Below are 15,273 nucleotides of genomic sequence, written 5' to 3'. Positions count from 1 at the left end.
CTGCATTCTTACTGTTCATTTGTAAAATTTTGAAGTCATGGATATCACATCATTGAGAGATCCAATTTCTTTAGACTGACTTTTCAACTTCTTTCACAGAGTTTTTGACCAGGATAAAATATTTTCCCTCACAAACACAATGTGACAGCTCTGCACTCCACATATTTGTCACATTTAAAATAATGTAATGGTAGACAACCAATGGAAACCTGACAAACTAAAATATGTGGGCTTATAAAGGAGGACTGTACAGATGGGTACATTTAGCAAAGTCATTTTCCACCAGCCTATGAGTATCGAATTTCTAAATTCTTAAGTCTTTATTCATTCCCTTTTGGAAGGTTTAGACGCCAATTCATTTTTTCAATCTCTCAACTTCATAAATTTTCATTATTTGCATTTTAATTCAAGCACGACCTTCATTCTAGATTCAGATTGAATTAAGATAGGACAAGAACAAAAGAAAAAAGCATTCTTATAGATGGTAGAAGTACAGTGAAATGAAGGAACTTAGCAACACCAGGGAGAAAGCTATTTATTAAAAATTGGAAAAAAAAGAAGGGAGAAAACCCCAAAATAAATGGAGCACTGATTAAAACTTCCATATTAAGCAGGATGGAAAGAAACTTAACATACTTTTAAAAGAATGAAAAATAATACAAACAGCAGAGGAAACCATAGGCAGCAGAGAGCATCAAGATGAGAAGATGTCAAAATGAAGAACATGGAGCACAGAGGAAAGGTACCCTTGAAAGGTCATTCTTCCTATTCATTGCATAAGTTTGACTTTGCCACACATTTCCAATACTCACAGAATTTTCTGTGGTATGTGCTGACCTTTTAGGTATGTCAACTGTAGTATTTTCTTTTACTTCAATATTTTTTCTTTAAACATTTTGAATCAATGATTTAATGTCTTGTTAGGTAGAGCACTAGTAAAAACAAACCCCTACACACAGAACAAAAAGGAAGCCCATGAAAAATAACCCTCCAGAACATTTCCATCTTTGGCTCTGGACATGGGTGTAAAACCTCCTTCTCAGGGCTAACCTGTGAGCTTTACTGGGGTTGCTTCAGTGTGGTGTGGAAACGCAGTCTGGCACAAACACTTTTATGTGCAGCATCTCTTAGGACACTAAAAGCTTAAGGATTGATGTAGCAAAGTGTGAGCCTGTGAGTGATGTGGCACCTGAGTATTACGCTGGGAGCAAAACGATGGGTTATAATGCCAAGCTCTGACATAATGGCCTCAACCAAGTGATTTAAGCTCTTCAGGCCTCTTTCTCCTCCCATGGTCTTATAAATACTACACAGACCACAAAGACTTTTGTCTCTCAATATTGCCTGCTCATTCTGTTCCACTTTAGGGAAATATAGGCAGCTGAATAGTGGTCCAATGCTGCTGTTGAAGAAGAAGGGAAAGTGAATTTTTCACACACAGCAATTGTATCAGTAGCATGATACCATTTTTAACATATCGGCAATGGCATTTTTGGTCTGGCAGTAGGATTAAGCAAGACTGAAAAAACCTAAACTCAAATGAGGCTGGAATTCATGGTCCAGTTAAATACAAATGCTGTACTTCCAGTCCAGAGTATTTCATTTGATGGCGTAAAGAGATTGAAAGACTATAGCAAGAACATTGATAAAATCAGTCAGGAACCTGACCACAGTTTATTAATAAGAAAAAAAGTGAAGCAAAACAAACAAGGGGAAAATTGGATAAAAATTGAAGGCCTTATATGTTACATCAAGATTTGAAATGATAACTCCGTCATCATTATCCAGAGTTCAAAGTCCACAGCTTTTTCCTTGTACAGAAAGGCATACTGATAATTCCCTTACGTCAGTTAAGGTCTTTTTTTTTCCCCTCACTCCTTAAACAAAGCCCTTCTTGTCACTGGGAAATTCCTTAGACAGCAGCAGGCTCTCTTGTTAAGAATGAACAAGACACAAAGCTCAACTTCTGCAAAGCACTTCTCATTCAGCAGATATTAATTTGAGCACTGAAGTCAAAGTGTCTGATGACAAACAGCTCAACAGCACTGGAGAAATGCAAGAACCATGATGTAAAGCTGTAAAAGGGCCTTCAGATTTGTACATACCTATGCACTGCTGCTGCCCCACTCAGCAAGAGTTTTAAAACTGATGCTCTGAGTTTCAACATCTCACTCATTAATCACAATTTAAATAATGAATTAAAATGGACCTCAAAAGACAAGGAAGCCTTTCAGGTACCTTATGGCTTTTGGAGCAGAAGTTTGATGATGGTGTTTTTCTGCTTAATGAAGTTGGTTCCATAGGCCCCTATCTGCAGATTGAGGTAATTTTACTTAAAAAGTTATTTTAAGAAAAAAAGCCAAGCAAAGCATGTGTATCTTATTTAGCCACATAAGGAATACTCAAAGCACAGATCTCTAAACACAGTAACAAGTCCTGCTTGTTTCAAGACGCTGGTTTCATGGTCTGAAAAAGTCAGTCACATAAGTAAATTGTGCACATTGGTAGCACATCCAAGAATAGAAATTTAATTTATTTGTACTTTGTTAAGGAATAACAATGAAAGAGGATTCCCAAAGAAGTTCAGGAGAATCTCACTAATATTTCCAAAAGTTACAGATTACTATTGGCCAAGAAAAAAAAATAACTAGAAAACGGGGATATGAAGCGCCTGAACATAAAACAGTGTTTAGAAGAATTATATTTACATATTAAATCATTGCTGTTCATTTGCTACTTGATATAAAAATGTAACTACTTTGGGCATACTAATAATTGCTTATGCTGCTCTACTAGACCCTGGTGTGGAATGGCAGCACCTTCAGTTCTCAGAACTGCTCTGTAACTGCTGTTTCCACTAAGTCAAAATTAAAAAATGAACCATGCTTTTGCAAAGCTGGCTCCTGCAGTCTTTTTCTGTCACACTTGACACATGCATTTTTGAAGATCAGCTCAGATCTGGTACTCATTTGCAAGTGAAATGCTGAACTTGGCATGAAGTTTGGCTCAATTCTTCCCACAGGGTCACTTCTTCCCATTCTCCCTTTTGGTGTGTAATGCCTCCTTGTTGAGTTCTATTTAGTCACTAGGGTCTCACAGGAGACATTGGTATATCTTCTTAAGGAATTATTGTTATTTTTAATTGGACCCATTTGCCCTTCTGAGAAATTCACAGCACTGATGGCAGCTCTTCTGTTTCTGACCTCCACCACCTCCCTGTCAAACTGGAATGGAAAACTACTAGCTCTTCCATTTAAATCAGCTCCTGCTGTCAGAGACAACACCCAGAGTTACCCAAGTACAGTTAAAGCTGAAATAATGCACAACTAATCTCTACTGCTGCTGCACAAGCTGTCTTCACTCAGTTCAACTCCCTTAATCTGAGCAAGGTGAGAAAGATGAAAGGAATTTAGATATAGTAAAAATCAAATTAAACTGCAACATCTGGATTCAAAGAGTTATTCCTATGTGACTGTAGGAAGGAGAGACAAAGAGCTTCAGGATGGAGCAAAGAGGCAATTTAAAGCACACTGAATTTCAAATACTTTATTAATCAGTTGTTTTCTTGAGATAGGAGAAAACTCCATACTCATCTTTCCAGGCAGAGTTGATGTTTCGGCCTGATGTAAGAACAAGCAGACTTTCAGGCAGGCCAGCTGCTTTAGTGCTAAGAAAGGGGAACTGAATGGGCATTTTTCTTCTCTTTTTGAATTATTCTATTTGAAATTTATTTCTGCTTTATGTAGGGGTAACTTTTTCATATACAGTAATGTTGTCCAGAGACAAAATTGCAGTCCCATTGCAGGGAGTTAACCAAGACAAAAGGTACCTGATGATATCTAAACCTTCAGCAAGTTCAAGACCTCTGCTTTCATGGGAAGCAGAGCAAGCAAACATTTGAAAAAGAAGAAGCAAGCATTTAAATATCTTCTGGCAGCCCACAAGAACTCTCTTTTAAGTGCAAGTGTAGAAAAGGCCCACATTTAGAACATATCTTTGTTCTTTCCTGAAGTAAGAGCAAGACATATCTTGCCCACTTACAAGAACAGTGGGTTGGATTGCAGAAATAAATATATGACAGCACGAGGTCTGCTGCCCTTGCAAAAAATGATGAAACATTCAAGGATCAGCATTTTTTGCCCCAACTACTTACAATCCAAAGTAGATATTTCAGGCTGGCAAGTTATACCTCTGAGGACAGAGTTATGAAATAATTTCTCCCCTGGCTTGACAATAAAGGGGGGGGGGGAAAGGACAGCCAGGATAAATGTGCCTGTCACACAACTAGCAAATAGGAGAATCAAGCCTTAAGCACTCTTAAATAAAAAAGAACAACAAAAGCAGAAAACTCAAACATCTGAACTTTTGCCACAAACTGAATTAATTTTTCTCCATGAAAAATCCCCCTCAACCCACCTTCTATACCACAGATACGTCATGTTGTTTGACACCTGGCCTGAAGATAACTTGACAGTTGTTGGCTTAACATTAAGGTTTTGTTTGGTTTTGGTCTGTTGTTATGTTCCTCACTTTGCCATAGGATATTAGAAAAAAAGGAAAGAAAAATGATGATTTTTGACAATGTTATCAGTGTTACCCTTTGGGTGACATCCCTTTTCCTACATCTTGGAACATCCAAAAATTAATAAGTATTTTTCATAGTTAATGATTGATGGTGAACTGAGAAAGTATCAAAAAAGGTCATATCAAAGAGTGAAAGCAAGTCTGAGCAGAAATGCTTTATCATAATTTAGAAAAAACAACCTGACAACAAACAAAGACAATGACATGATGCTTCTCTTGTGTCTTCCATGGGCTACACTGGGCTAAGAGCTCATCCCTAAAAGCTCTGCATGTGCAGCTGCTAATGCATGGGAAATGTGATTAACTGACTTGAAAAAGGCCCAGAATTACTCCCATTCTGACTAGATTACTGGGTAATTAGATTGGTGGCACTCTTCCCTTACTGGGCTGTCAGATTAAATCCTGCTGGTTTTCTTCAGATAACTGTCATGTTTCACAATAATAAAGAGGGACTGACACCAAGTCTCTTCGTGTTCAAAGGAAGCAAATGCCTCTTCTACCCCCACACATCTAAACAGAAAAATGCTCAATGCACTTACTATTTCATTGAAAATGTCATTAAATTTGATTAAAACATACCTAGTTGATGAACCTGGTCAGAAACATTTAATTTGACTTGATAAATGGGAATCATAGGGCTTTGAATACTCATCTGGCAGATTACTTAATGGAAGGGCAAAATCAAATTATGCTTTAATGGGGATAAAGAAGGAACATTTCAAAGTTCTGCTTACAGAGAAACAAGTCTCCTGTTCATATGCTCCTAATAGGGATTTGTTCAGTCCAAGAAAGGAGCCAGCAGGTATGTTTGGATCTTCCATATCTGCTTAATGTGGGAAGTGAAAGTTTTTTGTGTTCCTCAATTCCCGTAGCTGGTACTGCACCACATGCTGTTAAAACAATAATCAGCATATTTATATGGTATTTGGCTCCTCTCTTTCTTCCATGAAGACCTTGGCAGAGCTTGATATGAACTTTGTGATTTGACCAGAATGAAAAGTCCAATTACCAGTTCTCAAAATACACAAATAACGCTACCATTCTCAAACCCACATGTTTAAATCTCAATGAGATCCATAAGTTTGATGTTTCTTCCTGAAGTAATCAGGTAGGGAAAGTCTTCTGAAAGATAAGAACAGACACATTCCAAACCTGAGCCAGTATCTTAACTCAGCTGAAAACAGTGCTGAGATTCCCATCGTCCTGAAGACTAACAGGCCCTGGAAAAAAGGGTTCCTAACACAGGGAGCTTTGCTGCTCCATTGTTAACTCTACCCCAAAACCAAATCAACTCCCCACTGAAGCACCCATGAGCTATCACAGCACCACTGCTGTCTTGTTCCTGCGAATTTCGAGAAGGTTGCTATTTGGAACAAGGCACAAAGCTTGATATTCCAGTATTTTTTCTTTTTGTTTTAAATTACATAATAGTGCCTTATTTGAAGTATTGCCACAGCTAATTAATAAAGGCAAAGTTTTCTCTTCGCCTGGTTTCACTGGCAAATTTATGCAACATAATGAAAAATGTAACTTATTTAGTTTGCACAAGAAAGAAGAGATTGAAGCCAAAGAAAAGGTGAAACATCTCTGATAATGTATACCAGAATATCTAAAACATTAGAAAGTGTAAAACTATATCTGCATTTCTTTTTTTTTTATTTTCCTGCCTTCCAAAGGCTTTTGGGTTTTCTTGTTTATTTTAAACTGCAAAAGATTTTTACACATTTGTATGAGATTATCTTCAAAGAAATGGGGAAGGGGTAGAGTTGTAAACAACAATGGCAATAAAGTAGAGGGTAGATAAGCAGCTAAAACAGTAAACTATAAATGCAAAGGGCATAAGATAGCATTAAAAATATGTCACTGCTGGATGGCTTGCATTTACAACATTAATATATATTTATCATATTTGATAGGAATAATAGTTCCAAGGACTCACAACAAGAGTTAGAATAACAAAACTAATCACATTAACTATATAGAGATACTTATCTAGAGAACGTTTTTTTATCCACCCACAGGTTCTGTTTTTTATAAAACTAGATTGGAATCATTTGTCTTTTTCACTTATGGCTGAAACAGAACCACCTTGGAGGGAAAATGAACTGGCTGATCTACAGTGCCCAGCAACATCAAATAGAAAGTTTGGATTAGAAGTGACTGACACTTTACCTAAGGAAAACAGAAAAGGGATTACAATGAATTTCTTAAACTAGAATTTGACCAAAACATTCAAATTAACTCTTTCCACTCTCACAGATTGAGATGAACAGTAAATATTGTGAGATCCTCTCCACCAAAGTACAATAAAAAGGGAATGTTCAGATATTTATATTAACATACTCTATTTGTGAATACATGCTAAATTGTTATCTTGAGAAATGAGATTAGCAACACAGTGCCTTGAAGAAATCTTGGCATTTGCATATATCTTCTGAATGCTTTAAAAAACTAAGTTCCCACAGAAAAGTGACGTTCCCAAGAATTAGGGCCTTTGTGTGCCTAACAGAGAACTGGTGTAAAACTTCAAAACTACATTTGCTTCAATGGAGCCAGGCTGATTTTTATCCATAATTTATCACATACCCTCACCCATTTTAAACCTGGATCAATGACATTTCTTAAAAACCTATGCATAAGAAAATTGCTGATGGGTCAGAGCTTTGGGCTGATAACTTTGTGCTACCAGATATAAACATGTTCTGATCACTACTCGGGGGGCTGGGATTAAAATCAATACAGAAAAGAGTTTGGAGTCATTTTTAAATAAAGAATTCTTTGTCTGAGTAAGGGAAAGAAAAATGTCTTTGACTACTTGACAGAAGTAAAATGGCACTTGTTTAAGGTTGCTTGGGGACTTGGAATGGCAGAAAATGACCTGTGAGAGATGGATTAACATATAGTTAATCCTGCCATAAGTACAAATACATTATTCATCTGTCTGAAGTTTATGAGATGGATAGATACATGCGCATACAGTCATCCACTCATAAAACCTTGCCTAATATTTGAAATACTTTGCTTTTGCTTCATTATCTATGTTTATATTAACTATAGCTCTTCATGCTTTGAGGCTGCTTTGATAATGCCTGTTGAAGGAAACTCCTCCCATGCAGTTGCAACAAAGGAACTCCATTTTCCTGGGTTTTCATCCTCAGGCTGGCTCAGGAGCAGGTGTATTTATGTTCACTGTGGTGGAGGTCTTCCCTGGACACCTGTCCAACATGAGCTGAATGGAAACCTCTGCCACCCTTCACGGTGTCTAACAACTATCAGATGTTAATACATTTTGGCTATTAACGAGTGGGATTATGATTAAAGGCAGCATCGTAGGAGTAGGAGGGTTTTAATCACATTCTTACATGCACTGGGGAGTGCTCTCCATTTTGAAAGGCTATCACCCTTTTGAGAGCTAAATGCAGTAAACTAATAATGTGAATAGTATCCACCACTTCACATACTTTGGGTGGCCTTTCTTAACAAAAGGTTATTCATGCTGTTACATTATGAGAACCCCTAAAATCTCATTAGCAGCAATGAAGCAGATCCAGTGGCAGTAATAAACTCTAGTTTAAATTAGAAACAGCTACATTTTGCACATTCACATGTGTATACATGATCTGTTTGTTGATAACCCAAAATGACCAATTTATTAAAGTTTAAATAACTTAGAGATGAAAAATAATAATCAGCAACCTTTGCGTTTAGAGTAATAAATCCTTTATTCATCCTACAGCTGAGCTGCTCCTCTGATCATTAAGGAAGAACTAATTAAAACAGGGGTTCATACACCTTTGCAGAAATTGCATCCCAGGGTGAAATGTGGTAGAGTCAAAGTAGGCTCACGTTTATTTGCAGTGTGTGGTCCCTGCTGTGAAAAAGCACAAAACTTACAAGAGTTATTCACATTTTAAATATTTCCAGCTTGAATATTCACTGCAAAACATCATTGCTAAGTTTGTATTCAAAAGACACACCATAATAAGAGTTCTCCTTAAACACAAAAATGCTTTTTGTTTTACAGATAAATGCTCCTCTCCCTTTATTCCACTGAGGAAAACACTACATACTGCAATTCAAATCAAGTCAAGTTTGCTTTCCTGTATGAAAAGTCCTATTTCAACACCACAACTGCTATTAACTTCAAAGGAAGCTGACAGTTCTGCAGTTATTAAGTTAAAAGATGGCCAACTTTCAGCTGGAGTCATTGCAAATTAATTCTGCCTTACAAGGCCACATTAGGTCATTTCCTGAGCTGATGGTAATAAATAGCCCTTTCCGTAATGTAAGAACAAATGAGTGTAGTGAGGCTGTCCTGATGTGAAAACAGGAGGGCCAGGTTAGGCTGGGCTCAGGGAAGTGCTGTAGGGCAGCCTGAGCCACCCACACTCAGACCCACCTCCAAGTGGAACCTGAATCTTGCCATACAATGAACTTAGGTGCCTGTACAAACTAGAGCGTGGCAGCAGGTATGATCTCACAGTGCCTCTTTTACAGTCCCCTTTACTTTTTAATTTTACACTCTGGGTTGTAACTGCACTTGCCAGCTACAGGACAGAGATGTCAAGAGTGGAATCAAAACAGGCTGAGATCAGCAGGTTTTGCCTTACAGGTCTGATCTCTATTATGTCCTCAGCTTTGAGGGGCATTTATTTATTAATGGATGTATAGGAAGGAATAGAATTGGCAGGGACATGCTGTGTAAACAAGCATCAAACTACTGACATTTTCCTTGTGTGCCTTTGTGCTGAGTAATTTGCCACAGCCATGTGAAAACACCAGTTAACAAAGCCTAAAACCCAGGATTTTCTCTTCCTACTAAACTATTCCAGTAGCTTCATTTCTTAGAATGCAATTACGTCCAGGCAAAATATTTACTCAAGTGGTGGGGGAAAAAAAAAAAAAAAAAAAATCCTGCCTAAACCTTGCATGGCCTCAGACTTGTGTAACCCTATCTCTCTACAGATACAGAGATTCCACAACATCCAGGTACCTGGCCACTCCCTAATATACTGTATTATCCTGCATCTTCCATCACCTGCTGTCTTCTCCCTGAATCTCTTCCACTCATGGGTCAAGAACTGCTCTTCTCTTTTGATTTGTCCAGGACCTAGTCAGGTCATGGGCATGATCCATCACGACTCTGTCATCACCTCTGTGGTGTCCATGTTATGATCAGGATCAAATGACACAAGCTAGTGAAGAGACAGTTTTTCTGAAAATAGCAAAAAACTTATTGAAGCTGCCACCTAACCCAGAAGGTCCACAACTCATGTGGCAAGGTGCGTAGCAAGAAGTCTGCACTGGGCCTCTGACACCTGCCTTTCATTATGGGAACACAGAATTCCCCTTTCTAGTATTTCTGCTTTTTTCTCGCTGAAACCTCCACATCTACATTCTACACTGGTTAAGTGAATTTCAGGGAGGACAGCACAGATTAATTCTCATTATTACTATTACTATCATTATCACTAAGTTAGTACAAAGAAAGGAAAAACCTCAGACTCCCTGGCCAACAAATGAGATTAGGTTTAGTTGTAAAGAAAATGGGCTTGATGGTAGGCTTTAGCACAAGTCTTAGGCAACCAAAGCTATTGATAAACAATGAGCATTGTTTACCATGGGAATACACAATTTTTTGCTTTGTACAAAAGAAGGAAACCTGAGAGCTGGGAGTGCAACAGGGTATGTCCATGGATTGATTAAGAAGTACTTCTTACAGCAGACATAATATTAGTAGGAAAAACTGTACAGAGATGGCCAAGCAGCCCATTGCTAGGCTTTGAGGGACTGAAGAGAATGCAGGTCAGGAAGAATAGCTGGCAGATTATCCTGCCTTTTCCCAAATCAGAAAGGGAACATTAAAGGGCTGCGCACAGTCTGACAGCACAAAGCCCCCCAGGGATTCCAGGCCTCTCCAGCAGGATGTGAGAGCTCTGCGTTCCAGGCCCTACATCCCTGATACCCAGCAGCCCATAGCTTTTGTCTCTTGCCCTGCCCCAGTGCTTATTCAATTATTCATACAAGGCGAGAAAGGTCTGGGTGAGACAGAATGAGAATGTCTTCTTCCAAGAAGGCAAATAATCTGATGGAGGTGCAATCACCTGGCATGCAAGAGACCCTCCTTAGAGCCATAAGAGACCCTCCCTAGAGCCCCTGCTGCAAATTACACTGACTCAGGACTGAGGCCAAGCCACCAAAACCTAAGTGAGCTCCCTGAGCTCTGAATTATTAACTGTTCGGAAGAAAAGAGATTCTTTCACCATTAAACTTATGCAGCTCTTTTCTTTTTCTTCTTTTGGGGGGTAAGGTCAAAAAAGACCATGCCTTTTTCACCATCATATTTTCTACTGCTGTAAGTGACAAAGCAAAGCGAGGTTAAGTGATCCACTGAGACTCATGATGAAAGGTTCTACATGAAAATAAGAGAGATGTACAAGTATTTAAGTCCAGAAGGAAGAAAGTAGAAATATTGAAAACTCATAAGCAACCTATGTAAGTTGAAGTTTCATTGACTCCGCATTCAAAAACTTGCACTTGGAAGGACTTTAGGAGTTCATCAGAGAATTAGAATCTTTGGGGTCATGATAAGCAGAATTTCTTCATGAAAAATAAAATCACTTAACAAAGTTCAACAAAGAATACAGCAAATAGTCAGGTGATACTATAGATATTTAATATATACAATCAGGATGAAGATAATTTGTTCATACCACACACTGCAAAACAAATCAAGCAGGCTGATTATCTTCAGTTATACAGAAGTCAGACATAACTGCTAACACATCAGCACATGCTATTCATCATAACACTCATATATTTCACCTCAGAAAGTAGCCACTCATTGTCCTTTATAAGCATTTAGTCCTTTCCATTGCTTTGAGACCTTAGTATTCTCATGGCCATACAAAATGCATTATGGCTACTACACAAATCCTTTGCAATCACAGTCAAATTTTCTGAAAGTGGAAAGAAACCCTGCAATATAACCAAGTGAACTCATGGAGCTTCAAATCCCTGGAGAGCTGTACAGTGCAGACAATTAGTTTCTGCTTACTGGTAATGTTTTGCAGGCAAACACAAGCAAATCAAACAAAAAAAAATATCCCCTCTTAAACTAGTAGAATGGATGACAACTCTGGAAAGAGAAAATTGCAAAGCATAGGAAGAAAAAAAATCAGAAATAAAATTTGAGGCTAACAAAATTTGTCTGTGCTTCACCTCTGTAAGGTTTCTGCATGTACTTCTACATATTAATGCATAACCACTGATATTTTGAAAACAACATGAAATAAAGCAGATCTCTTTGGAATAGCATCTTTCATTATTTATTTACTATAAACCACAAACTGCTATGCAATGCATTTGCTGTTATTGGAAAAAAATACTTTTTATTACAGTCTGAGTCATTTCCTATTTTCTTCCATTACCGAATAATAATTTAACACGGTAAACAAATATCTACTCATTAAAGTTTCTTAGCAGACTAAGGCTTTGAGTCATTGTTCTGGCAAAATTTACTTCTCTGAAAGCTCTGGGAAGTGCTTTGTGATCAATATTACACAGGTAATGAACACAGCATATGAAGAAAAACAACAAATGTTCTGTGTTTTGGCACACTGAAAATCCAACCACGCAGAAGAGCTGTGCATTCATTAGGTGAAGTTAATTTTACAAACCTCCTTTATCAGCTCTCAGGATGGCAGTCACCAACCTCATCACTGGTTTAGCCAGTGGGAAAAAAAAAAAAAAAAGAAAAAAAAATCAAAAAAGAAAACACATTTTCTAATTAGTACACAGCTCTGAGAGGCAAAGTTTGGGTCCATGATGGGTGCAGAGACATGGGGGAATAAGGCTGAGAACAGCACACATAACATGGGCAGTGACAACCAGAGTAAATAACTGAGAATTATTTACTCTAACTGCCTTGATTAAGTTTAGCACAAGGCAGGGTTCAAACCAGCCATCTTACATGATGGAGTGTGACCAGCTCTGTGGGACTGTATGTCATCTCCAGGGCAAGCACAAGTTCACAAAAGTGAGTACTGAAAGTTTAGAGAACAAGAGAGAGAATAGCATTTAAAAAGTTTTGGTAGAATGGAGAAAGGAAGCAGAAAGCCATTTTCAGGTTCAAGACTATGCATGGCAGAGAAAACAGAAAGTCTGAAGGAATCTGGCCTTCTCCTAAAAAAATAAAGGTGAAGACATGTGCATGCACTTTTTATTTAGGTCTGTACTTTCTCCAGTGTTTTGGTAGTCAGACAGTACTACTTGGGTGTAAGCAAGGGGTTTGCCATTTGTGATGGTCAATATTGAGGGTGCTCACAGAGGGCAGGGAGCTGGCTACACATGCTGAGTTAAAACTAGACCTGTTGAGATAATCACCAACATATGTTCCTGCTGAGGATAGTCAAATAAAATATAGAACAAATTCACAATTCTGTCCCAAGACTTCCAGCAACCAGGCTGCTGAAGGCAGGAAAGGACTCTGGGAAAAATCAGGAAGCGACAAAAGTCAACCTGTAGCACAGACTATTAAAATAATGTTGATTTTAAAATTAGGGAACAAATACTCTTGTCCTAAATAATCTCTATCAACTTCCATGTAACAATAGTAAGATAGTGCCTATATATCCATGAAAACAAAGTTTCAGCGAGCCTTTGCTGAGAGGGACACTAGCCTGGGCAAGCTCAAGTCAACATCCCTTCCCAGGAGGATAGGCTATGCAGATACACAGTTAAAAATAGCTGGAGCTGCACCTAGAAATCCCTCAGGAGCAGAGTGGGAAAGCCAGGAGGTCTCTGCAGCATCTTCCACATCCATGCACCTGTGCCCTTTTCTGGTAAGCTCTCATAGGAGAGCTGCTGAAGACTTCCCCAGTTTGCAGAAAAAGCATTAGGGAAAAAAAAAAACAACAAAAAAAACCAGAAAAGAAAAGTAACAAAGTTTGACAAGAAAATAAGACCAGAAAATTAGACACACTCCTGTTTTTCCATATGGTACCAGTGAAGTATTTTGAAGCTGTCATGAAGCAGAGCTGCTGACCTATGGGCAGGTCCACTGGAGACACATGTCCTGTGCAGTGATGTAGGAAAAGGAGATTCAGCTGTCCCAGTCTCAGGGGAAGCAGGAGACAAGAAGCTGCAGAAACTCCATGGAGTTCAACTTCATCAGCAGCACCAGTGGGAAGGGGACCTGCATTCACCAGCCCTCCCATGACACCCTCTGTCCCTCACCTCCCAACATGTTCTGTACAAAGCCAGAGCCTGCCTCTGAGGGATCTACTACAAATAAATAAGATATTACTGTTAAGGCAGATATGGATCTTCCTACAACTCTGATTTTTTCTAGGTTTCTTTGTGTAGGGTTAAGACATCTAGAGGACTGAAAATGCACACAACACCAGCACTGTCATGCACAGTGAAACCAGTGGCTCTGAGGACATTTCAAAGCTCTCAGCTTTTTTTTTTTTTTTTCCATTAAGCATTTGGTTATTTCTCAAAACACCAAAAAGATTAACAAAGGGCACCCCTTTGCCCCTCCCTCAACTCTTTGCAAAACATTTTGTTTTCCAAACCATGATCAAAATTTATTCAGCAGGTATTTTAGCATCTGGCATTCAAAGAAGCTGTGGAGAAGGAGCAAGCTGAAAGAGATGAGGGAGAGCAGAAATAACTGGAGTTGAGAGGGAGGAGGTTCAGATTGGTTTTGCACATTTCAAAATATTTTACATTTAAAGGACTGTGAAGCTCCAGATGACACAGAGGTCTACAGATATTCTCTACTACAGTAATCTACAGCAGTGATATAAAATACCAGGGGAAGAACAGATGCAACAGCCAAACATTATAAAACAAACAAATAGCCAGTCTTTTCTTCCTCATTTTTAAATCCTGAAAATTCAAGAATTGCCAATCTCTTCTGACAGGAGTGGCTCCAGGGACTTCTGAGCACAGTTTTGAAGGCTTCCTTTTTATTTCATCATCTCTTTTCCACTTCTTCAGCCTCTGGTCTCTCCATTTAATTATAGAGGAGTCAATGAGGTTGATTAGAGAAAGGTTTTTAGGAGCCAGGGGACTACCATGATAAAAATCTAAGGAGAGACAGTTCTGATGAAAATCTTTTATAAATAGCTACAATTTGAAAAAGAACTTAGTCTACTTAAGAAAAGAGGCCAGAGGAAAAGGGCATTTTAACTCTACCTACTTCTCTACCACTGCACAGGTCACACCACTGCACTTTATCATCTAAACTTTGAGTACCTGGACATGCCCATCTTTACAAAACTCCCTAAATCCTTAAAACCTAAGGTACAAAACCCTGACTGCAATCCTCTGGTAGGTGCATATTAAATCCCCTGCATGCCTGAGTCCCTGAGCCTGCAATCCTCTTCAATGTGAGCACTCAGTGCCTTAGCTCAGGCTGTACCACAGTATGATTTTGAACTCTAGCTCCTCAGCACAGACTCTGTTTGAAGAAACATGATAGCAGGCACTGCATTTTTTTTTTCTCCATGCTTTTAGATAACTGTTATTCTTGACAGTACATGTTGCAATATTCTATACGGAGCAGAAATTTTGTTATAAAGGCTCAAGGGACTAAACTTGGAACTGAAAAACAGAGTCTGCGCTGTTATGAACAGATAACGATATGGGCAAAAGACAATCCAGTATATCTTTTAAACCTTA

General features: G+C 38.5%; 1 protein-coding gene across 4 annotated transcripts in view; it reads right to left on the bottom strand.

Moving 5' to 3' along the window:
• RBMS3 (RNA binding motif single stranded interacting protein 3) overlaps window positions 1-15,273 on the bottom strand; it is a 432,183-nt gene that overhangs the window by 202,932 nt on the left and 213,978 nt on the right. The gene's annotated exons all lie outside the window — the stretch shown is intronic.

The sequence above is a fragment of the Cinclus cinclus genome, chromosome 1 (genome assembly GCF_963662255.1).
Source record: "Cinclus cinclus chromosome 1, bCinCin1.1, whole genome shotgun sequence".
In the NCBI taxonomy this organism is placed as follows: domain Eukaryota; kingdom Metazoa; phylum Chordata; class Aves; order Passeriformes; family Cinclidae; genus Cinclus; species Cinclus cinclus.
Note: the sequence above shows the minus strand (reverse complement) of the source record. Positions and strands in the feature narration are given on the sequence as shown.